This window comes from Notechis scutatus, chromosome 5 (assembly GCF_049901735.1).
Source record: "Notechis scutatus isolate UNSWTSFEM ecotype Mainland chromosome 5, rNotScu1.2, whole genome shotgun sequence".
NCBI lineage: Eukaryota > Metazoa > Chordata > Lepidosauria > Squamata > Elapidae > Notechis > Notechis scutatus.
This window is the reverse complement of record NC_142013.1, coordinates 8256780-8283227: the sequence shown is the minus strand read 5'-3', so window position 1 is coordinate 8283227 and position 26448 is coordinate 8256780. Positions and strand designations below refer to the sequence as shown.

General features: G+C 43.4%; 1 protein-coding gene across 13 annotated transcripts in view; it reads left to right on the top strand.

The window, feature by feature from the left end:
• The window catches only part of DLG2 (discs large MAGUK scaffold protein 2), a 1023659-nt gene that overhangs the window by 44402 nt on the left and 952809 nt on the right, over nt 1-26448 (top strand). The gene's annotated exons all lie outside the window — the stretch shown is intronic.

Sequence of the window (26448 nt, the reverse complement as noted above, 5' to 3'; positions counted from 1 at the left end):
GGAAGGATGCCAGAACTCAAATAAGAACTGACAAACTAGAAATATTTTTGTGCTTTGCTTCCAGCACTGGGCCATGCGCAGTTTGTCCTTTTAAACAGTCCACACAGCTGCAGCCCATGTAGGGGATCAGGGCCCTTTCCTCCCCCGTAGACCACACCATTCACGTTTCTCCCTTATCCACTCCTCCCTGCGTGCCCTAGGATGAAGAGGGGGTGGGTCCGGGTCTTCCTCTGAATGCCCAGCCAGCCTGTCTCCTTCCCCAGTTTCCTCCACAACCTCTGGAGCCACACTCCCACTCTCTGTCGGCTGTTCCTCCTTTCCCTCGGAGTCAGATTCTAACAGGAGCATGACAGGGTTGCAGGAGGCTGTCCCAGCTGAAAACGGAGCTTGGGAGCCCATTTTCGCTGGCAGAGCACTCGGGCCACCACGGGTGCCCCCAACACAAGTGATATCAAGCTGGCCATGCCCTCTCCCCCCCGAGGTCAAACACAACCCTCATGCAGCCCACAATGAAATCGAGTTTGACACCCCTGGAATAGAGAATTAAGAGCCCATCTAGTTTACATCATGTCAACACTACTAGCGGTTGACAATTTATAATGCAGGGAAGCATTGATTTTCATTCTGCCTGGTTGTCTTTATGCCAGCGATATTCTCCTGGCCCTAGGATGGAGGCAATGGCAAAGCCCTTCCAAAAAAAATGTTGCCAGGAAAACCATACAGACTCAGATGTGCCATCATGCAAGACTGAGTTGAAATCAGCAAAACGTAAAACCACGAGACAGAAACTCTCGAAAGATGGATTTATTCCTGTGGTGGCTAAGCTTTTTGGGCTCCCATGCCGAAAATTGTGCACGCCATCGCGTGCCAGCACCCAGAAGGCAATGCATGAGCCTCCCCATGCCCCTTGCACATGCGTGTATGTCTCTGCACATGCGTGCGCTTCTCCCCCGCCCCCTGCCCTCCTTGCATGCACTCCAGATACCCAACGATCAGCTGTTGGGTCGGCGGTGCGCACGCATGCGTAGTGGGGCTCTTCCGGGCGACCTCTCACGTGCTGGCGGAAGTGGCTCTGCGTGCCACTTCTGGCACGCTTGCCATTGGTTCACCATCATGGATTTATTCAATACGCTAATGTGCCCTAAAGGTTGCTGTGATTCGGTGTGCGGCGAGAATCCCCCGTAATCTTCGCATAGGGTGTGAATCAATACCCATTATAGTTTAGTCGTTCGTCCATGGCATGTTGTGTGAAGAGAGCAAACCTGGGTGAGCACAGCAGTTACATGAACCTTGATTTAGGGTTGACCATGTTTTGTGAATCCAGGATACACATTCTCACCCCTTATTAATACAGGTAGTCCTCAAGTTACCAAAGTTCATTTAGTGACCGTTCAAAGTTACTGAGTGACTTATGACTGTTTTTCACAGTGATAACCTTTGCGGCACCCCCTGATTACACGATTAAGGGGATTCTAGGCAGCTGATTCATACTTACAACCGTTGCTGTGTTCCAAGGGCATGGGAGCACCTTTTTGCAATCTTCAGACAAGCAAAGGAGAAGCCGGATTTGCTTAACATTGAGGTTACTAACTCATCAAACGGGGGCAAGAAAAGTCATAAAGTGGGGCAAAACTCCCTTAACAAATGTCTCCCTTAACACATTTTGGGCTCCATTGTGGTTGTAAGTCAAGGACTACCTATAGATCCATTTCCCATTTATACCAGGGATACTTCAATTTGGTTGCTTTTGGGAGGGAGAGAAAAAAACAACAACCAAGTACGACTTTATCTTAGAAAGGTTGGGAAGTGTTGTAGCCTGTTGGCTGCCAGCCCCTCCAACAACTGAATCCAATGAGTGGGAGGCATGGGAGTGAGGGTCAGCATTCAAAGCAACCTGAGAGCTCCAAGGGGGAAGAGAGAATGGAGCTGTCAGAGAGAGAGAGAGAGAGGGAGGGAGGGAGGAGGAGGAGAGAGAGAGAGAGAGAGAGAGAGAGCGAGAGAGAGCCTGGGCCATCTGTCAGCCCTCAGATGGAGAGTCAACAGCCCCCAGGTCTGGAGGTAGCTAATGAGAAAGAGGAGAGGAGAGCAGTGGAGATCTATGGGCTGGTCCTTGGGACAGAAGAGCCACCGCTACTAGCGAAGGCCCACTCATCTCTGGGAATAAAAGGCAGGGGGCAGAGATGAATAGATGTGTCCAACAACTATTCATCTCCCTGCTGGACAGACTTGTTATCCTGAGGAGAATGAGAAACCTTTGGCCAGGACTGCCGGCGCTCCTAATAAAGGAATCATTGGTTCAACTCCAGAGGGGTCGTCATGTTTGGGGAGCTGGGTCAGAACAGGAAGGCCCTTCTTCATGCAGAGGTTCATTAAATCAAATCCTTGTTCTCTAGGATCATCAAATTCATTGCTGATTTCATTGGCTGCAGTACAGGAGCTCTGTCCAGTTTTGTCTTGAAGGGATCAATTTATTTACCAAAGCTGATCTAGCTTCAGGTTTTGCTTTCCTTTAACCTAATTGCCAAGGAGAAAAATAGAGGCACGATGAAGTTTGCCTCTTCATCGTGTCTGCCTTCATTATTAAACTCCACACCGTAGCCAAAGGAATGATTTTCAGATTTGGCCTTTGTCCTTTGCTTGAGCTGATGAAAAAGAGCAGAATATTGTTTTCCCTTCTCCTTTACACTTTATCTTTGTTATCAAAATATTTGGCCTGAAGAGTTCCCAGACTGGTTGTTAGAATGGGAGGAAAGATACCCTAAGGCAGGGGTCCCCAACCACTGGTCCGCGGACCTGTACCGGTCCGTGGAACAAGTCCTACCGGGCCGCTGGCTTGCTGGGCGCCGCCATCTTGTTTTGATGAAAAGTGCTTCCGGTGAGCTTTTCCAGGTAGAAAGCCATTTCTACCCGGAAAAGCTTTTACCGAAAAGCTCACAGCTACCGCTCATCTTGTTTTGATGAAAAGTGCTTCCGGTGAGCTCACCGGAAGCACTTTTTCATCAAAACAAGATGCGCGGCGCTTTAGCCCAGGCTGATGTCGTACGTCTAGGCCGCGCCATAAAAAAAGGTTGGGGATACCAGGAGCTGCGGCGTAAAAGGTTGGGATCATTGCCCTAAGGTATAGGTATAGCCCTCAACATAGGACTGTAAGGGAGCCTCCTCAATGTGGTCATCTTCATGATAACAGCGTTGGAAGGGACCTTGGAGGTCTTCTAGTCCAACCCCCTGCTCAAGCAGGAAACCCTGGTCAGGGTTGTTCCAAAGGTGCTTTTTTTCAAGAGGCACCTGGACTTTCTGGTTGGTGTTGTGTTAGTTGTGACTTCTTTGTAAATTCTGTGACCTGTTCCCATACCACAAAGTCCAGTTGCCTCTTTAAAAAAAGCACCTTTGAGATTTCAGACAAATGCTGTCCAATCTCTTCTTAGAAACCTCCAGTAATGGGGCACCTACAACTTCTGGAGGCGAGTCGTTCCACTGATTAATTTTTCTGACTGTCAGGAAATGTCTCCTTAGTTCTAGGTTGCTTCTCTCCTTGATTAGTTTCCATCCATTGATTCATGTTGTGCCTGGATTTTATGACTTTCTTTTTGCAGTGGTCATTAAGTGAATCCTAAGATGAACACACACCCCCAGTCAGATAACAGATAATCAGAGTTGGAAGGGACCTTGTAGGTCATCTAGCCCAACCCCCCATCCAAGCGGGAGACCCTACACCATTTCTGACAAATGGTAGTCCAATCTCTTCTTGAAAGTCTCAAGTGATGGCGCTCCCACAACTTCCGAGGGCAACTTCTGTTCCATTGGTTGATTGTTCTCACTGTCAGAAAGTTTCTCCTTATTTCCAGGTTAAATCTCTCCTTATTCAGTTTCCATCCATTATTCCTTGTCTGGCCTTCGGGTGCTTTAGAAAATAGCTTGACCCCTTCCTCCTCTCTGTGGCAGCCCCTCAAATATTGGAAGACCGCTATCATGTCTCCCCTGGTCCTTCTCTTTACTAGACTAGCCAAGCCCAGTTCCTGCAACCGTTCATTGTATGTTTTAGCCTCCAGTTCCCTAATCATCCTGGTTGCTCTTCTCTGTACTTTTTCTAGAGTCTCAACATCTTTTTTATAATGTGGTGAACAAAACTGGATGCAGTATTCTAGGTGTGGTCTTACTAAGGCTTTATAGAGTGATATTAGTTCTTCCCTTGATCTTGATTGTATCCCTCTGTTAATACAATTTAGGATTGCATTAGCTTTTTTGGCTGCTGCTGCACACTGCTGGCTCATATTTAGCTGGTTGTCCACTAAGACTCCAAGATCCCTCTCACAGTTACTGTCCTTAAATGAACCCATGGTTCACTATGGATGAGTTTTTGCCAATAAACAGTTTTTGGCAAAGGTATCACAAAATACTGCCGGACACTACAAAGGGCCATAAATAGTTTTATGGTTGAGCAGTCATATAATTGTGGAGGGGGCCTGACCGTCAGAACTTGGGATCCTGGTTGAAAGTTTCCTCTTTCAGATCCACTGTAATTTTGAATGGTTGCTAAGCAGCTAAATGTAAGTCAAGGACTATCTGTACTGCATTCATTCTCTGCAGTTTCTTTGTGAGTTTTGAACTAGGTCGTTCTTTTGGCTTACTGAAGATATATGCAATTTAATATGCAAAAATTTGGAGCTTTGTCAACCATATAGTCAAAATGAGGCTTTCAGTATCTCATTCACCAGTCTCAAGTTTACATCATAACACATTTTTTACAAAAAAAATTTTTTGCGTCATGGCAATTTGTTTTAACAAGAATTATGGTACTATTTCTAGGACTGAAATATACTCACAAAACCCCATCTTTTTACAGGTTTGTTTCCACAATATATCTTGAAACAGCAACCAGAGATGAATACATCTGTGAAGAATACAACCAACCCAATGAACCAACCCAACCAATTGATCAACTAGTCAACCCAACCAACCCAACCCAACCAACCAACCAACCAACCACAGAAGCAAGAAAAGTTCAGTGTGTTCCATACATTTAGAGATACATCTCTTTGTACACCATTGAGGGGAAATATTGAGTTGTTAGATTGGAGTTCCAGCATCAATAGCTGGCCACGATGCAGAACTGCCCCAGAATTGATGGCCCCTGGGAAAGGATCTTAAGAAAGATTTGTGGTGAAGATGAAGAAATCTGAGATTAGAAAAGCCACAATGGGTTTGTAATACAGGAAAAAAAAAACCCACCTTTTAAAGAATCTAAATCAGGAGTCTTCAAACTTGACAGCTTTAAGACTTGTGGACTTCAACTCCCAGAATTCCTCCTCCAGTCATGTTAGCTCAGGAATTCTGGAAGTTGAAGTCCACAAGTCTTAAACTTGCCAAGTTTGAAGAGCCTTGGTCTATCTCAACCCATTGAGAACTATTGTTCTGACAGAGACATCTGACTGGGCCTGCAAGGACCCAAATTTTAATGGACCAATTTCTTATTTCTGAAGATAGTCTCCCTCACAAGGTTGCTATTGTGGGAATAAAATTAGGGGAGACTCCTGTGTAAACTGCTTTGAGATTTCCCGAGAAAAGAAGGATTAAAAATAACAGTAAAAGAAAATGGAGAAAAGAATGTGACAGCTTTAGCAAAATGTTGGTGAAAAGAGAACAGATAGTTCTCAACTTACAACGGTTCATTTAGTGACTGAATTTACAACAAAACAAGTGACTTATGACCATTTTTTCAAACTTAAGACCATTGCTGCATGGTCACATGATCAAAATTCAGATGCTTGTCAACTGACTCATATTTATGATGGTTGCAGAATCCCAGGGTCATGTAATCCCCTTTTGCAACCTTCTGACAAGCAAAGGCAGTGGGGAGGCCAGATTCACTTAACGACCGTGTTACTAACGTAACAACTGCAGGGATTCACTAAACAGCTGTGGCCAGAAACATCGTAAAATGAGGCAAAATTCACTTAACAAATGTCTCCCTCGGCAACAGAAATGTTAGGCTGAATTGTGGTTGTAAGTTGAGGACTATTGACAAGGTGGTTATATAGCATGTTCCTCATATTGTAGAGAGGATACTGCCCATTACAGTAAAGTACTATCCTTAAAATATAATTTATGTTTATAGTACCCATGATTTTCTATTCAATGTCTTTGCTCGACAAAGATGAATTGTTCTACTTTCAATACCTGTTTTATTAGAAAGCCACAATGCATTGTAGCAAATTCCATTTGAGCCAGCTTATTCATAGATCAAATTCTGTTAGAATCGGGACACTTGCACCAATGAGGAAAGTGCATTGTTTGGAAAATACGTGATGACATACAGTACTCAGAAGGAAATGTAATTAGTGGCTGCTACAGAGGATTAAATCCCCAAGATTTCGTTTTTATCTGTTGTATTCCCAATAATCATATTCATCTTGGCCTTGTAACTGTAATTTTTTTTTTTTAAAAAAAATAACATTAGTACTATTAAATACATGTTTGTCTCAACTGAGAATGTTAATGAAAACTTTGGATGTTAACAATACAATAAACGCCATTCGTTGCGACCTTCTGTTCTTGATTTCTTTTGTGGTTTGGTTTAACTTTCTTCCGCAGAGGTTTCATGGCGACATCATTTTCCGATTGCTATAAAGCCATTCTGAAAATGAGCTACAGAGGTCCTGTCAATTCAGGAAGCTAGGGAACGAAAAAAGGGATTAAAGTTTTCACTAGCTGTACAAAAAGAGCGGTTAAAAAAGAGCTTTTTAGTTGGCATCGCATTCTTTGTATTGCTGACCTCAAAGCTACCTATTCTTCCCTGCCCCATCAAAGAACGAAAAAAGAAAAAAAGGAGATATATTTTATCTATTCTCCTGTCACCTTTGTGTTCTTTGGCTAGGAAACCGAATGCTTTGATTGGGAGCCGACCTGTAGAACTGAGCTGGCTTGAAGGAGCCACGGTGGTGCAGTGGTTAGAGTGCAGTACTGCAAGCTACTTCTACTGACTGCCGGCTACCTGCAATTTGGCAATTCGAATCTCACCAGACTCAGCCTTCCATCCTTCAGAGGTTGATAAAATGAGGACCCAGATTGTTGGGGGGCGAGAGGCTGACTCTGTAAACTGCTTCGAGAGGGCTGTAAAAAGCACTGTGAAGCGGTATATAAATCTAAGTGTTATTGCCATTGCTATACCATTTCAGACAAGTGACTGTCCAGTTTCTTCTTAAAACCCCCCAGTGATGAAGCACCTACAACTTCTGGTGGCAAGCCGTTCCACTGGTTAATTGTTCTCACTGTTAGGAAGTTTCTCCTTAATTTCAGGTTGCTTCTCTCCTTGATCAGTTTTCATCCATCACTTCTGGAGGCAAGTTGTTCCACTGATTAATTGTTCCACCTGTCAAGAAATTTCTCCTTAGTTTTAGGTTGCTTCTCTCCTTGAGTAGTTTCCATCCATTGTTTCTTGTCCTGCCTTCAGGTGCTTTGGATAATAGGTTGACCCACTCTTCTTTGTGGCAGCCTCTCAAATATTGGAATACTGCTGTCATGTCACCCCTAGTCCTTATTTCTCTAGACTGGCCAAACCCAAATCCTGCAACTGTTCTTCATATGTTTTAGTCTCCAGGCCTTTAATCATCTTCTCTGCAGTTTTTCCAAAGTCTCAACATCTTTTTTTTCGTAATGCGATGACCAAAACTGGATGCAGTATTCCAGGTGTGGCCTTACTAAGCCTTTATAAAGCAGTACTAACACTTCATGTGATTTTGATCCTGTGCCTCTGTTCAAACAACCAAGGTTGTATTAGCATTTTTGGCTGCTGTTGCACACTGCTGGCTCATGCTTAAGTCCACTAAGACTCCAAGGTCCCTTTCACAGCTACTGTTTTCAAGCAAGGTTTTGCCTCACCTGTACGTATACCTTTGATCTGACTAAGTATGGAATGCTATACAGGTAGTCCTTGACTTACCACCATTTGTAGATTCACAACTGTAAAATTCCACTGAGCAAGATTCAAAGGGTGTCGAATAAAGAGGTCTTTAAATGTCAAGTAGAAGATCAAATATCTGTTGACGGGTGATCTTTTCATCAATGTGAAATATTGCCCATCTCAATCTCATCCATTATCTTCAGTATAATGCAATTTTGAGCAATTCAGAAGCATGTTTCTTACTTCTGTGGGCACAGACTGACTCCCCCACCCTTGTGCTAATTAATATCTTCTTTGTGGCGGCCATTGCTGACCGCCGCTCCACCGCTTTCGGAAAAGGAAGTTAAGCCAGCTGAGGAGGGGGGTTGCGATTCCCCCGGACCCCCTGCCGGATCTCCTCTATCTTCAGTTACCTCTACAGGGTAACTATATCCCCCAAATCCAGCTGGATCGGGGGCACTCCAGCGGCGAGCGCAGCAGAAACCACGCACGATCCCGGATTCCTGCCGCCGCCGCAGCCTTGCAAACCGGAAGTCTGTGCTAATTAATATCTTGAATGGGAAACATTGAACAATTTGTTTTAATAGACCACAAAGTACTACTCTCGGCCAGAACCTTGTAATTGCTTTGCAATTAGCTAGCTTATGTATGGAATTCATCATCTTCATCTTTATCTTTGAGGTTTTTCTTCTCCCAGCTTTGAATGCTTGCATTCAGTTTTAATTTGCTTACATTTTGGCTGCCCTTTCAAAGCAACACGGACCTCATCAAAAGAACAGTTTTTGTTTCGAAAACACCCTCTACATGAAATTCACTCAACAGATGACATTTAAAGATTTCCAGCTCCATGCCTCCTCCTACATATTGTGGAGAAGACTCTGCAAGAGTTCTGGCTCCCTCAACAATACATTCAAACAGCTGCATAGGCTTCATGTGTGATTGATTCACCGAGTTCAACACACAACATGCTGTGGGATTTTGGTACAGCCATTACTTTACATTTACCCAGCCATTCAAATCTAGACAATGTTGTTGTTTGTGTGCCCTTCAAACTTGTAGATGTTGTAGGGACATTTTGAGGACTTTTAAAGAAACATTTGTCATTACAGCTGGTCCTTAACTTACAGTTAAGCGAGTTAAGCGACATGCCCAATTTTACAACCTTTTTTTTGTAGCAGGTGAGCATATTGCTGTGGTCATTAAGGAAATCAGAAGGTTGTTAAGTGAATTCAACTTTCCCTATCAACTTCGCTTGTCGGAAGCTGGCTGGGAAGGTTTGCAATTGGCGAACACATCATCCAGGAATGCTACCACCACCATAAATATAGTACCTGCAGGCTGCGAAGCGCCCAAATTTTGTTCAGGTGACCATGGGGATGCTTGCAATGGTCATAAGTGCGAAAACCAGTCATGTTCTGACCCAAACCTTGTTCCAAGGAAACAAACACAAAACAGAGGTAACAGCAAAATCTTTTAATGATTCTTTACGAATTCTGTTCCTTCCTGGTTAAAAGGCTGTTTCAAACTCATTGTCTCTGATAAGAACGAGCCTTGCCAAGGTTGTGCAAGGCTGCCCAGAACACTAGATTAAGTTACTAAGAAATTTCAAACACAAAGAGTTTCCAAACACCAACCAAGATATTCCAAACATCCACAAGGCTTGAGTGCAAAAACTTATTTGCTTCCTGCAAAGAACTCTGGTTTCTCAGCTGGCTTTTATCCTTAAGGGAGGAGCCATTACCTTGCAGCCTTACTCCCAAGTCGCCCATGCTGCTGCAGCTGCTCTTTCCTTTGAGCAGCCCTGTGAGCATGCGCACTGGGCACAGGGCTCCTCAGGGACCTCTTCCTCGCTGCTGCCAGCCTCCACCATCTCCGAAGGCAGCATTCCACTCCCTGATGATCCTGGCCCCATGCTTGCATCACACGCAGGCCCCTCATCCGAGTCGTTGCTCTCCGAGACCTCAGGCATCTGCACCTGCTGCCGGTGAACCACAACAACTCATTGTTTTGCCGTGCCGTTGTTGCTCTGTGAATAATTGTTCAATGAATGGACGGTCATAAGACGAGAAGTATCTATATTTTTTGAAAAATATTTTTACTCTTAGAATGATAACGGCGTAGTTGGCTTTCAGCAAAAGCAAGCTTAAAACTCAGATAGAAGTCTTTGGTGGCGGGGGGCAGGTAGAGCAATATTTCTCAACCCTGGCAACCTTAAGCTGTGTGAACTTCAATTTTCAGAATTCCATCATGCTGGCTGGGGAATTCTGGGAATTGAGGTTCACACCCCTTCAAGTTGTCTGGGTTGAGAAGCACTAAGAGTCAGAATTCTGGTGATTGCCCTAATTAAATCATGATCCTCGAGCCTAGCTTCAAAAGAATCCAAAATATTTATTAGGAGCAACATGTCTGGCATTAGCCCATACGAAGCCAACTCTGACCACATGTAATTTATGGTCACCTGTGACCCTGTTTCCCCACTCCCCCTTGGGTGTGTCATCAATCCGATTCTCCAACAAAGCACATCTAGGGGCTGGGTGTCATCAATCACGTTCTCCAATGAAGGATTTTCGGGGCGGTGCCTAGGCTACAATCTTTTTAAATAAGCGTGGAATGCAACTTCTGGTTTTCACTGCCGATCTGCTCCTTCAGGTTTCCGCCCCTTCCTGTTTATGGCAACTCGGAAACAAGCATAGGAATGTTTTACGAGTTGACGCTGAAGCTAGAGAGTCAAGAATAAATTGGGAGCTGCTAGGAGTGGTTTGCTGAGATGGATGGCTATAGAAATCAATCAATCATACAGAATCATCCCTTCCCCCCCCACCCCCCCACCTATCCCACCGGTCCCCAAAGCCAACAAAGTTGGGGAACTCCTGTCCTAAGGACATTCCGACATACTGTTATGACTCCTGGTAGCCAATCACCTTCTATCCACCTCATCTATCTCCACTATCAACCTATTGCTACCCAGATGCTTTTTCCTCTATGGCACAACAAAGCCAACCCATTCATCATAATGTCAATTCTAATATTCCCATTCATAATCACCTTGTTTTTTCTTATTGCGCTGTTCCAAACAAATATTTTTTGTGTGTGTGGAAAAAAAAAAATGCTCACCTTTCCAAGATGTTCAGCTGATTTATATCCACGGATGAGGAGTGCGCTTTCTTAGCTGCAGCAAGAAATTCATGTCGATGTTTGTCCATTGTTGTTGGTGAAGTTTTTTACCATGGTTGGTTAAAGCTAGATGTAGTCAGTCCAAAGATGACTTGATAAGGCCAATTCTTATGTTCTTGTGTCTGTTGGACAGACATGGGGAGGCACTGCAGTGGTAATGCTGGTGTTTCTGGTCTTATGCAGTTAGTGGTTATGTTGTGCTTTGGCAGTGTGCCTTGCTTCTAAGCTTGACAACCCTTGTGCATGAGGCCAAGCCAGGTGTGGCAGTTTGGTGCCAGCATTTCCCAATGGTTCGGTTTAGATGAAGTGACTTCATGGATGCCTATAACAGAATAACAGAATTGGAAGGGACCTTGGAGGTCTTCTAGTCCAACCCTCTGCCTAGGCAGGAAACCCTACATAACTTCAGACAAATGGTTAACCAACATCTTTTTAAAAACTTCCAGTGTTGGAGCATTCACAACTTCTGGAGGCAACTCGTTTCACTGAATAATTATTTTGACTGTCAGGAAATTTCTTCTTAGTTCTAGATTGGATCTTTCCTTGATTAGTTCCCATCCATTGCTTCTTGTCCTGCCCTCAGGTGCTTTGGAGAATAGCTTGACTCCCTCTGCTTTGTGGCAGCCCCTGAGATATTGGAAGACTGCTATCATGTCACCCCTAATCCTTCTCTTCATTAAACTGGACATACCCAATTCCAGTAAACATTCTTTATATGTTTCATCCTCCAGTCCCTTAGTCAACTTTGTTGCTTTTCTCTGCACTCTTTCCAGAGTCTCAATAATCATTTTTTTTTTAATATCGTGGCAACCAAAACTGGATGCAGTATTCCAAGTGTGGCCTTACCAGGGCATTATAAAGCGAAATTAACACTTCACATGATCTTGATTCTATCCCTCTGTTAATGCAGCCTAGGATTGTATTGGCTTTTTTAGCACTTGCAGCATACTTGCTGGCTCATATTTAAGTGATTGTCCACCCTCTCTCTCTCAGTTACTACTATTTAGCCAGGTACCACCTATTTGGTACCTATGCACCAGTGGTGGGATTCAAATTCTTTTACTACTGGTTCTGTGGGAGTGGCTTGGTGGGCGTGGCAGGGGAAGGATACTGTAAAATCTCCAGTCAGAGGTGGGATTTGCTGGTTCTCCGAACTACTCAAAATTTCCACTACCGGTTCTCCAGAACTGGTCAGAACCTGCTGAATACCACCTCTGTTATCCACCTTAGTGCATCCTAGATCTCCTCAGATTAAAGTGCTTCCCATCCACTCGATGTCAGTGTTCCAACTAGCCAACTCCAAACCAATAAACTCCGAGACAAACAATTCCTCAAAGTTCCATTTTATTAGAGTTCTCATACTGGCACAACTGGGAAAACCCAAATCTGAGAGTTCTGGGTTTTCCCTTCCCAAAAGAGAAATCAAAGATCCAACCCCTGCACCCATCAGTCCATCACATGGCCCAATCAAATCTTCACCCCAACTGAATACATCCTCCCAGTCACTCCCTTCCAGATGCAGGGTAACATGTCCTTGACTCTCTGAGAAAGAATGTAGTTGCGTCTAATCTTCTATCTCACTATGAAATCCTCCTCCCAAATTCCCAGGCACTGAATCTAGCAGCCTCGAAGGTTCCAAGAAAAAAAAAAAAAGGCTTCCAAGGCTGATACTCGGTACTTGTAACTGTGTAACGGGACAGCTCGCTACGGCTAACAGGCTGTGGCCAACTCACCGCAACCAATTTGCCATAGCCAACTCACCACGGCCAATTCGTCATATGGCCAACTTGACAGGGGACAATTCAACCATTCAGTTTAATCATTTAAAAATATTTAAAAAAAACATTTTACTTTTTGTCACACTTTACACTTCTTTAGTTCTGTTCCTTGGAACCCGTTCTTTAATAATTCTATTCCACCATTTCTTTGGTATTCGTGTAACCCTTGTTCTGCGGTGAATTGTCTCATGGCAAGTTGGCCATGGCGAGTTGTTCCAGGATAAATTGACCGTGGTGAGATGTCCTAGGCTCTTGAAACAGATTCCAGCATCACTATCCTAGAAGACATCACTGAACATGGCAATAAACATCATGCCGAAGAATGTAGGTGCAAGAAGACAACCTTGTTTATTGACATTAGTGATTGGAAATACCTTAGAGGATTCTCTGGCGACTAGCACCTGGCCCCCATGGATGATGAAATGGTTTTGCAGAGGTCTATTGACTTTTGGCAACATCTTATAGAAGTATTGGGTTTATAAATTCAATGCCACAGTTCTGGAAGCATTATTAATTTCTTGCTGCAGTTAAAAAAAATGTACATCTCATCCAAAGATATAAATCAGCTGAACCTTTTGGAAGGGGACCATAATTCTTTGCAAAAAAAAAGAGTATTTTTTTGGAACAGCAGAATGAGAACAACAAGGTGATTATGAATGTGATATTACAGTCGACATAACACATGGGATGACTGTATTGTAGAGGAATAAGGCACCTTCTGGATAGCAACAAGTTGATGCGAAAGATAGATGAGGTAGATGTTAGGGTAGATTGAAGATGTTTGGCTATCCGTAGCTTTAAGCAGTGGCCCCCAACCTTTTTTGTGCCACGGCCTGGTACCGGCATCACAAAATGATCCGCGGCCCGGTACCGGCATCAGCACGCATGGCAAGGCGAGCCGAGCGACCGACCAGCCAGCCGTCCCCCGCTTCTCCCCGCCACCTTCAACTCCTCCTTTGTACCTTTGTCAATGGGCTTTGGGATGGCTTTGGAACGGTCGCTCGGCTCGCCTTGCCTTGGGTGCTGAAAGAATCCTCGCGCCTTAGTTTTGTTTGAAGCCGCCCCCCCCCCTCGATGAAACTAAGGCGCAAAGATTCCTTCAGGACCCAAACACAGCTTTCCAACCGGAAAAGCTCACCGGAAGCACTTTCTCATCAAAACAAGATGGTGGCACCCAGCAAACCGGCGGCCCGGTAGAAAATGTTCCACGGACCGGTACCGGTCCAGGGTCCGGTGGTTGGGGACCCCTGGCTTTAAGGGGGATGCCTTTGGGAGACAGAGGAAGAGTCACATCCAAGACAACAATCTGATAAAACGAAAGTTGTGTCTGAAGGAGGAGGGCTGGAGAAAGCAGGATGTAAGTGGAATGTCAGATGGGTAAGAGAAGTTGGGTAGAATGGGTAGAAGTTGGCTGAGAAAGTTCAGCTTCTCCGTGTTGGGTAGATGGGTAGAAGTTGGCTGAGAAAGTTCAGCTTGTCCGTGTTACTGCTAATTGTAGGGTGTATCATACTGTACTTATTCATGTTGTTGATGGTCATTGAATTAAATGGCTACATTCATATATTGCACTCAACTGACTGAGTTACAATCCTCAAAAGAGTACAATGTGCTGAGCCTGATTATGCATTGTGCACACATAGGCCATGTGGTTAGTTTATTTGTCATGGTAATGTGCAAACTGAAGAAAATGGGTTGATTCCGTCATTGGGTTAAGCATATTATCTTAACAAGCCAGTTGTAGTTGTCTGTTATCAGCTGCATATTAGGTGACATTTATGTTCTTCCATATTTTTTATTAGAAGAGTTAGATAAGTATTCAGTGGCTGCATAAAAATCATGCTTATTAACTAGAAATGCCAGAAAAGAAATGTAAGGCAACAAACTAAATTTGCAGACTGTTTGAGCTTGGCTGAGACATCATTTTACATTCAAATAATACCGTATGCTTCAAGTAGACTTTGTTGCACGGTACAATTCAATGGTGGCTTGGAATCGTTGTTTCAAGGAGGAGGAGGAGGAGGAGGAGGAGGAGGAGGAGGAGGAGGAGGAGGAGGAAGAGGAAGAGGAAGAGGAAGAAGAAGAAGAAGAAGAAGAAGAAGAAGAAGAAGAAGAAGAAGAAGAAGAAGAAGAAGAAGAAGAAGAAGAAGAAGAAGAAGAAGAAGAAGAAGAAGAAGAAGAAGAAGAAGAAGAAAACAACTTGTATTATTGGGTAGTAAAGTTACATCCTTGTGACTCTCATTCTATCATTTGTCCCCCACAGATGGCCATTTAAAGTAGATCTTTTAGGCAGGGAGTAGTGGACGTGGTCCTTCCTTTAGGACCCTGACCTCGGTGTATCTAAAAAGCCCATTTTGAGAGACTAGTGGAATACCTTGAGATATTATTTCCTCTGCGTACATATGATGGCATAGCATGCATTTTCCCCCTTTCCCAAAGGCATTTTTCTCTAGACATTTCATTTAGAGCTTACATATTATTTCTATTGGAATTAGAGTTTTCTGTAGGAGGGACGTGTGGATATTACATGCATTTGTCTTGCTCTGCCTTTCTCTGCCTCCGTGTCGTTTGGTGTGCCTCCATGCTGTTGGCTGCTCTTTAGCCTCTGGGGTTGTTTTTCACTCAATATAAAGTCCCTTTTTTCCCCCAGACAGAAAAAGACAAAAGGTGAGCCTTGTTGAGAAGAAGCCACTCAAATGCTTCAAAAAAATAATTCTGCAAGAGGAACATACAGAGGTTAACTTCTTCCTACAGATCATTTTTTATATAAAAAAAGGAAATGTGTAAGTTAAAATATTGTGAGTATAAATCTGTATCAGGGTTGCTCTGGCTTTTATGTTTTTTGCAAAAATAATAATAAAACTCAGCTAAGTTTGATCCAAAGGTTCCTGTTATTTTTAATGTTTGGAAAATAATGAGAAGCCGTTGATATCTGGTGGACCAAGAAAGTGCAGCTCAGAGGTAGTATTCAGCAGGTTCTGACAGTTCTGGAGAACCTAGTGGAAATTTTGAGTAGTTTGGAGAATTGGCAAATATCACCTCTAACTGGCCCCGCCCCATCTATTCTCTGCCTCCAGTTCCAGCTGATTGGCTGGGCCTTCTTTTGTTGCCCTGCACAGGAGAACGGAGCTGGAAAGCAGGTTAGTGGAGTGAGGAGAGGATGGGGATTTTGCAATATCCTTCCCCTGCCACACCCATCAAGCCACGCCCACAGAACTGATAGTAAAAGTTTTTGAATCCCACCACTGGTGCAGCTCAGAGGTGGTATTTAGCAGGTTCTGACCAGTTCTGGAGAACCGGTAGTGGAAATTTTGAGTAGTTTGGAGAACCAGCAAATTCCACCTCTGACTGGAGATTTTACAGTATCCTTCCCCTGCCACACCCACCAAGCCACGCCCACAGAACCGGTAGTAAAAGAATTTGAATCCCACCCACTGGTGCAGTTATATCCATAACAATAGGATTGATCAAATATATTGAAGCTTTTGTGTCCTTTTTGAAACAATGAGCTTGTTTACAAAGTGGCATCTATCAGGAGAAAGAAGGACAACATGAATGGAAGGATGTGTGCTTGATCTACACAAAAAAATAGTCCTAACTTCGCAAGGGTTTGGAACTATTTCAAGGAGCACAGATCAAGTGCTTTCTCTACCACAGGGGTGTCAAACTCAAGCCCCATGGGCTGGATCTGGCCCACGGGGTTGTTAGATCTGGCCCATGGCGATGCCCTGGAAACAGTGAAGGACCAGCCTGCAGTGCCTCTGCCAGCGAAAATGGAGCTCAGTAGGGCTGCATGCGGCCCTCAGAGGCTCCATTTTGGACCGCGATGGCCTCCTGCAGCCCTCTGCCAGTGAAAATGGAGCTTGGGAGGGCTGCCCGTGGCCCTCAGAGGCTCCATTTTGGACCGCGATGGCCTCCTGCAGCCCTCTGCCAGTGAAAATGGAGCTCGGGAGGGCTGCATGCGGCCCTCAGAGGCTCCATTTTGGACCGCGATGGCCTCCTGCAGCCCTCTGCCAGTGAAAATGGAGCTCGGAGGGCTGTGCGTGGCCCTCAGAGGCTCCATTTTGGACCGCGATGGCCTCCTGCAGCCCTCTGCCAGTGAAAATGGTGCTCGGAGGGCTGTGCGTGGCCCTCAGAGACTCCATTTTGAACTGCGATGGCCCCCTGCAGCCCTCCGCCAGTGAAAATGGAGCTCGCAGGGCTGTGCGTGGCCCTCAGAGGCTCCATTTTGAACCGCGATGGCCTCCTGCAGCCCTCTGCCAGTGAAAATGGAGCTTGGAGGGCTGCGCGTGGCCCTCAGAGACTCAATTTTGAAGTGCAATGGCCTCCTGCAGCCCTCTGCCAGTGAAAATGGAGCTTGGGAGGGCTGCCCGTGGCCCTCAGAGGCTCCATTTTGGACTGTGATGGCCTCCTGCAGCCCTCTGCCAGTGAAAATGGCTACAGGGGACGCATTTTCCCCAGGCTCCATTTTCATTGGCAGAGGGCTGCAGGAGTCCGTCATGGCCAAAAACAGAGCCTGGGTGGGGCAGGCGAGTGACATCGAGTTGCTTATGCCCCCTTCCAGCCATCCCAAAGACAAACACAACCCTGATGCGGCCCTCAGTGAAATCGAGTTTGTCACCCCTGCTCTAGCAGGACGGGTGATCCTCGACTTACGACCACAATCGAGCCCCAAATTTCCCTTTGTAAGCGAGACAGTTGTTAAGTAAACTTGAATCCCGTTGCATGACTTGTTTTTGCCACAGATTGAAGTGAATCCCTGCAGCTAGTAACACGGTTGTTAAAACGAATCTTACTTCTGCTCATGAAAAAAGGGGATTGCATGACAACGGAAACCTGAAAACGTCATAAATATGAACCAGTTGCCAAGTGTCTGGATCTTTTTTTTATTTTTGTATTTTATGAAAAAAACTTTATTAAAATTTTTTTACAATTAAAAAACAATTAACAAACCTATTTCAATTCATTGCAGGATATTTGTGGTGGTGTTCACTCACTTTGACATATTCTTAAGTATATAGAATATTACTAAATATTATTACAATTATTTTACATTTGATTTATGTCATATTTTCATATATTTATGTAGTTATTTACATATTTATACATAAGTGTTATGGCTCCCCCTTCAAAGTTCAAACAACACAAAACCAAAAGCAGCCGTTCCAAAACTTAAATCCAACAGAAAGGAGTTTTACAATATTATATTCTACACGCCCTGTTTATCAAAACAGTCCTGGTACAAATTCTCAAAGCTCCGAGCCTCTGCTGAAAAACCTCTGCACGTAATCAATCACTTTGTTCCTGACAATCTTCCCCCACACAGCTGTGTTCTTTTATACACTTTTAGGCAACGTGCTAATTACTGACTCGCCCTCCTTCTAACTGAGTTTGCCTCCGTAAACCACCTAGATGGGCGTGTCAATCTCCTAAATCAACGTTTGGCCTGATGTCTCCCCACAGCTTGACGTTTCAGCCTCCTTCTTGTTCTGGCATCAAGCCACGATCTGTCAGCTTCTTCGCCGACTCTTCTGACTCATTTTGTGGCTCAATTGCAGGCATGAATGAGGTCGAGGTTCAGGCGAAGAATGTCTGTGTGATAACCTCTCATCCCCTGGCTCACATCTGTGTCTTCTAACAATTCAGACTCCAAATTCTCAGCAGGCTCCAGCCTTTCATCCTCAGAGTCATCAGAATCAAAACTCACAGCAGGATCGATCCTTTTAGTCACAACACATAAGTATACATAGTTATGCCTATTCATACCAAATTATTTCATCACACCATTTCATCACACCATTTATTTATTTATTTATTTATTTATTTATTTATTTATTTATTTATTTATTTATTTATTTATTTATTTAATTTATTTGATTTGTCAATCGCTTACAAGATAATAGGTATAAGTATAAACATGAGTAAGAATACAGGAAATAGGTACAAATAAATGGGGACAATAGGACAGGGACGGGAGGCACAATTGTGCGCTTATGCACGCCCCTTACAGACCTCTTAGGAATGGGGTGAGGTCAATAGTGGTTAGTTTGAGGTTAAAAGGAGTGGGGGGTTAGAGGATGTAACAACAGAGTCAGGTAGTGCATTCCAGGCTTTGACCACTCTGTTGCTGAAGTCGTGCTTTCTGCAATCGAATTTGAACAGCTTACATCGAGTTTGTATCTGTTGTGTGCTCTTGTATTGTTGTGGTTGAAGCTGAAGTAATTGACTAGTAGGACATTGTAGCAGATAATTTTGTGTGCTATGCTTAAGTCTAACCGTAGAATTTATACCATAAATTCCAAATTTTGTAGCACTCTTGTCTCTTCTCTCTCCTTCATTTCCATTGAAAGCCTATCCATTTCTGCACACTCTAAAACCTTTTTTTTATTAAGGTTTTATTTTTATTTATTATCATAATATCGGAGGGAATGCTGTCACTTTTCCAATTCTGGGCAAAGGCTATTCATGTCTGAATTTTGATCATGTGACCGTGGGGATGCCACAACGGTTGTAAGTGTGAAAAATGGTCGTGAGTCACTTTTTTCAGTGCTGTTGTAACTGTAGGAAGAAAAATCTGGTCTGATTCCAAGCCAGGAGAAAGATGCTGGAAATAAAATGGAGGCTGATTGGAAAGAAGGGCTCTCTCTTTATTTGGATGCCAGAAAGTTCAACGAGAGCAGGAAAATTTCTGGGGTGGCTGACCCCTTGGCTGGGTGAATGGATGGATCTTTATAGGGTTTTGAGATGCTCCAGGGGGTTGTGCAATGAAGTGAGCCTTGTGCCTTGTACTATTCTAATGATGGTGGGTAAATCCTATTATATACTAAAGATCCTGTCCTGTGTTTAGAACTGGGTGGGGAATATAGATTTTAGGAGTCTTTGTTTTTCTACTATTATTCCCTTCTGGAGGAGCTGACCTGAAAGCGTTTTGTTTATGAATAGGTTGGCCTGGATTTCTTAATGGCCACAAAATAGCCATCTCTCAAGACTTCAGGCATCTGCTGGAGGCTATTTCCTATAGCAGGAAGACTGGGGTTGCTTTCTGCCTTGAAGAGCATGTTTCTCCATTTCTCCTTTGGGGAAATATTCTATCTTGGCTCTTTTTTAAGAAGAAAGAGAAGGGTGGGCTTCCTACATAACTTTGAACAGTCACTCAATGTAAGTCAAGAACTACCTGTACATTTTTTAGGCCATTATGTTAAAAGGAAATCTGGTGGCTGAAGCGACTGTGAGCAGAAACATGATAGAGATCAACAATAGGAATAGCACATTTTATGCCAGTTGAGGCTCTGGATGATAAAAGAAAAGGATATGAATTTGGTGTTAAAAACAGGCTTTTATCTGTGGTTTTCAGGACTATACAGTCCACATTCAGAAAAATGGGGATTTTCTCATCTGGCACATGGGAAGTCTTGCCAACAACACACGTAGCTGCACGCGCACACACACACACACACACACACACACACAAGCACTTTCCTATTTGATGAAATGGATTATCCTGTGAATTTTCTTCTAGGTTATAACATTTGGACTTGCTGCATTAATTTCCATCCCTCTTTTTTCTTTCTTTCTTTTCTTTTTTGCCTTGTCACCAGACTAGCACCTTTTCGAAGACTATAAAGCACCGAACAGTTCCCTCCAGAGTAAATTAAAGCATTATCAAGGCAGAGAACAAATCTTGACAGAGAAAATTGCTTTCCTATTTTGTTTATGCTTGGAAAGTTTTGCAGACGGCAAATAAAAGCCGGTAAAGCGCATCCAAATTGACTTCGCTTGGTAAGGGTGTTCGGTGGCTTCGAAAAAAAATTGAGGAATGGAAAAGGAATTAGGCTTCTGGGGGAGAAAACCCTTTTTGTGTGGGCAGCCTTCATGAGCTTTTTTTGGGGGGAATTGGTTTGTGTGGGGAGAGCAGATGTAGTCCTTGATTTACAATCGTAATGGAACCCAATGGTCATAACAGAATAATAGAATCGGAAGGGACCTTGGATGTCTTCTAGTTAAACCCCCTGCTGAAGCAGGAGGCCTTATATCATTTCAGACAAATGATTGTGCAATCTCTTCTTGAAAACCTTCAGTGTTGGAACACCCACAACCACAACTTCTGGAGGCAAGTTGTTTCACTGATTCACTGTTAGGAAATTTCACCTTAGTTCTAGGTTGCTCTTCACCTTGATTAAATTTCTATCCATTGCTTCTAATCATGACTTCAGGTGTGATGGAGAATAAGTTGACTCCAGTGGTGTGATTCAACCAGTGTAACAACCAGTTCGTTGAGCGTATGCGCAGCATTTTTAAAAAGGCCATTTTCAGCTCTAATACTTACCTTCTACTGCAGCCTCGGTGAGTAAAACAGCTGAAGCGCAGCAATCCACTCTGCCGCGTGAATCAGCCGTGCTCAAAAACGAGGAAATAAAGCACAGGAAAAGGGCAGGGACTCAAGGTTGACTCCGCCTTCCATTCTTCTGAGGTGGGTAAAATAAGGGCCCAGATTTTTTTGGGGGGATAAAAGCAGTGGTGGTATTCAGCCGGTTCACACCGGTTTGGGCGAACCGGTAGCAAGGATTTGGCATGGGTTGCCAAACCGGTAGTAATTTCTGGCTGGCCACACCCCCAACCCGGTCGCCTGGTCGCCACTCACTTACCTGTCCTGCCTGCCTGATGCTCGCTCACCCCGCCTGCCTGGCGCTAGCCCGCCCAGTCACTCGTTAAGGTGTTTCTTCCCCCCCCGACAATCAGCTGTTCCTATTATTAGCTTAATATCCATACTGGATATTAAGAGGCATTCTTCACCATAATACTCATCTTCTCTCCTTACCACCCACTCCCTACCAATTACGGCTTGTTTCCAGTTATTGAATAGCTGAGAGTTTAATCGAGACTGTGCAATCTAAGTCATGATAAATCTGAGCAGGTACTACAAGGTGCAAGAGCTTTGACATATGAACTTGGGTCTTGTAAACTGTCAGATCTGTTTAAAACTCCACTTAGGATTTCAGGTTTTTTTTTTTCTGAAAAAAAAAAGGACATCAATTCTAAAAATTGATAATTGCATCCAGCAAAGTAACAACACTGAGCGTTCCTCTCGCATTATTTTACTGTTGTTGTTCCAAATTGCTTTTGCTTTCTTTAAACTTAATTTAGTTTTATCATATTGATATAGCTGCGGATCTCACAAGAAAATGGCTCTGGGCATAGTATACTCTGTTCAATTAAAAATAAAACCAATACGATACTCTGGAATTTATGACCACAATGGAGGCCGGAATTTATTGTGGTTCTCTGACAGCAGGTTTGGATGGCTGAGGTCTCGGAGAGCGAAGACTTAGACAAGGGGCCTGCGTGTGATGCAGGGATGGGGCCAGGACTATCAGGGAGTGGAGTGCTGCCTTTGGAGATTGTGGAGGCTGGCAGCAGTGATGAAGAGGTCCCCGAGGAGCCTGTGCCAACAGCTTGTGTGCATGCAGGGCTGCTCGAAGGAAAGAGCAGCTGCAGCAGCACGGGCGACTTGGGAGTAAGTCTGCAAGGTAATGGCCCCTCCCTGAGGAGATAAAAGCCAGCTGAGAAACCGCAGTTCTTTGCAGAAGGCAAATAAGTTTTACACTCAAGCCTGGTGGACATTAGGAATATCTGAATTGGTGTTTGAAGACTCTTTGTGTTGGAATTATTGCTTAGTAACTTTATCTGTTGTTCTTGGCAGCCTTGCAAAAGCTTGGTAAGGCTCTTTCTTATCGGAGCTCATTGGTTTGAAGCAGGTTTTACCCGTGAAGGAACGGGATTCGTAAAGAAACATTAAAAGGTTGTGCTGTTACCTTTGTCTCGTGTTTGCTTCCTCGGAACCAGGTTTGGGTCAGAACAGAATTTCTGTTCCTAAGAAAGGCAGGTATTAAGTGAGCCATGCCTGATTTTACAACCTTTTTTTTTTTGTCATTTTGCTTTTGGGTTACAGCCATTTTGCAGCCTTTCTTCCCACAGTTGTTAAGTGAATCACTGTCATAGTTAAGTTAGTAACAGGGTTGTTGTATGAATCTGGCTTTCCCATTGACTTTGCTTGTCAGAAGTTTGCAAAAGATGATCACATGACCCTGGGACCATCCTAAATATGAGTCAGTTGTCAAGCCTGTGAATTTTGATCACATGATAGCAATAGCATTTAGACTTATATACCGCTTCACAGTGCTTCACAGCCCTCTCTAAGCAGTTTACAAAGTCAGCAGATTGCCCCCAATAATCTGGGACTTCATTTTACCGACCTCGGAAGGATGGGCTCAAGCTTGAGCCGATCAGGATCGAACTGCCGGCAGTGGGCAGAGTTAGCCTGCAATACTGCATTCTAAGTCCTGCACCACCCATCGTGCTGCAACGGTTGTGTGAAAAACCATCATAACTCACTTTTTTCAATGCCATTGTAACTTTGAACCATCACTAAATGAACTGCTGTAAATCAAGGACTACCTGTAGAAGAAGAGAGAGCACGGGATAGTCCACTGGTGGCTGAACTCAGCCAAGGTAGGAAGACATAGGGATCAAAGCATCTCCAAGTACTCAAAGAGGCTCTGTTGTAATTAATTCACTGTAATTAACCTAATTAATAATGGGACTGCGCATTTGACTATGGTTTACAAGATTCTAAGGCACTGTCATTTCTTTGTGGGATTGTTGTGAGCTTCCAGAGTCACTGAGAGTTAAACAGCATACAAGTTTAAACAAATTATTATTATTATTATTATTATTATTATTATTATTATTATTATTATTATTATTATTATTATTATTATTATTATTATTATGGTTTGTCGTACGGTCAGCCAGATGTTCAGACTGGATTTAGCATTGTTGCTAAACCCATGGATGCACAGAAGGCAGAGGAGAGGAGAGCAGTGGAAATCTATGGGCCGGTCCTTGGGATGGAGGAGCCAGCACTGCTAGTGATGCCCCACCCTAGCTCTGGGGATAAAAGGCAGGGGGCGGAGATGAAGAGGTGTGGCAGATGGCTATTTATCTCCCTGCCGGATAGACTTGTTAGCCTGCTGTGAGAGAAAGAGAGAGACTTTTTTTGCCAGGGCTGCTGTCGCTCCTAATAAAGGGAACATTTATTTAACTACAGAGGGTTTGTTTGTGTTTGGGAGCCAGGTCAGAACAGGCATAGAATAGGCAGGTGTGGATATTTTAAGGTGTTACAGATATCGTCGCAGGATGTAAGCTGTTCCGAATAAAGCTGCCTTTTGCAATTGACTAATGGTGATTTTGTCAATGCCAGTGGTACTCAAGCTGCTTCGGAATTCTACCCAAGGTACTTATTGCTATTTGTACTACCTTTGCTCTTTTTCTTGCTACAGTCATTCTATTTCTACTTATAGGTCTTCGTATTTTGTGATTTTTCCCCAGTTGTTTCTCTTCTGTTTTGCTAACGTCAGATATTGGCGTAGGATTAACATCTTCATAGAGAAGATTCTTAAAGTGAATATGAAAGATAAAACCGGAGACTTTTCGTTTGGGTTTAATGTAAAAAGATTTGGAAAAAATAATCAGGACTTTGATGTTATATATGTTGACAGCAGAAAGATCACTTTACGCGGAAAAATGGAAGGACACTTTGATTCCCTCAATGAATGAATGGTTGCAAAAGTTGATTGGATTAGCAGGGATGGCAAAATTGATGAGAAAAAAAAAGAACACAATTACTTTTTTTTCCTACTTGGAAACCGCTTCTGGACTTTGTGCTTGAGGCTGAAAAAAAATGAAACTGATTTTGGCTTTTGCCAATTAGATAGGTTTGTTGTTATAGAAATGGCTAGTTTGTAATTATAACACAGAAGTGAAAAGTTGAAGTTTGATGCTATTATCTTATTCTACTGGACCAAAAGGAATAGGAAGTCAACACTTTTTCCTTTTTTTTTTTTTTTGCCCTATAGTTTTCTCTTCCCCTTTTTTCTCCTTTTTACTTCCTTTTACTTCCTTTTGCATTTTGGGATTTCATATTAATAAAATTTCAAACACTGAGAAAAAAAATATTTTGTTGACTTCAGGAACTGCCACATCCACTACCGAGATATTTTTTTTGTCTTTCTTATCAACAATGGTTAAGCCTGGGATGTTATGTGGCAGATGCTTAATTTGGATGCTGATAGTTGCATCCCAGAAAATCAGTCAATCAATGAATCAATCAGTACAGCGCTGAAAGGGATCTTGGAGGTCATGTAGTCTAACCCCTCCCTGCTCTAGCTGGAAACCCTATACCATTTCAGACAAGTGACTGGCCAGTCTCTTCTTAAAAACCTCCTGTGATGAAGCACCCACAACATCGGGTGGCAAGCTGTTCCACTGGTTAGTTATTCTCACAGTTAAGAAGTTTCTCCTCAATTCCAGGTTGCTTCTTTCCTTGATCAGTTTCCAACCATTATTTCTCACCTTGCCTTCTGGTGCTTTGGAAAACAAATTGACCCCCTCTTCTTTCTGGCAGCCCCTCAAATACCAGAAAAGTGCTATCATATCCTCCCTAGTCCTTCTTTTCTCTAGACCGGCCATAGCCAGTTGCTTCAACTGTTCTTCATATGTTTTAGTCTCCAGGCCTTCAATCATCTTGGTTGCTCTTCTCTGCAATTTTTTCCCAAAGTCTCAACATCTTTTTTGCAATGTGGCGACCAAAACTGGATGCAGTATTCCAGGTGTGGCCGTATAAAGGCTTTATAAAGCGGTACTAATACTTGGCATGATTTTGATTCTATGCCTCTGTTTATACAACCAAGGATTGTATAATTGTTTATACAATTAAGGGTTGATAAATGATAATGGCAAACCACGTCCATATTCTTGCCAGAAAGACAGGACCCTGCATGTTTATTCCCTTTTTTATTTTTCGTGAACTTCTCCATGTTTTAGAAGAAAAGGTTCAACAAAGCATAAAATGATTCCCTTTATCAGCTTTTGAACTGATGGCAGCTGCAGCTGTGGGGTGGAGCTTCTGTCACACGGTCAGGCCTGCCATCTTGAGTGTGTGTGTGTGTGTGTGTGTAATTATGATGATTAAAGAAGCATTTAATGAGTAAAAACAATACAAATTTTGAAAGAAAGTCAGAGAAGGAAAGTTTTAAGTAAGTGAAAAGTGTTAAGAAGGAAATAGAGAAGAGTTGGACTTGAATCTGTGTCTCCTTAGTCCTCAGCTAAACTAAACCACATTGATTTTTCAACCAATCTTAATTTTGATTTAGCTGGCTTTCTGAGTTAGATTGTTATATGGACCCAGGCCTGTTTGTTTCATTTCTGCTTTATTGTACTGTGTGAAACCAGAACAGAACAGAAAGAACCAGAGGTGGTATTCAGCCAGTTCTGACCAGTTCTGGAGAACCAGTAGCAGACATTTTGAGTAGTTGGAGAACCGGCAAATCCCACCTCTGACTGGCCCCGCCCCCATCTATTCTCTGCCTCCCATTGAGTCCCAGCTGATCGGCTGGGTCTTCTTTGGTTGCCCTGCACAGGAGAACGGAGCTGGAAAGCAGGTTAGTGGGATGGGGAGGGAATGGGGATTTTGCAATAACCTTGCCCTGCCACGCCCAGCAAGCAACACCCACAGAACCGGTAGTAAAAAAAAAATTGAAT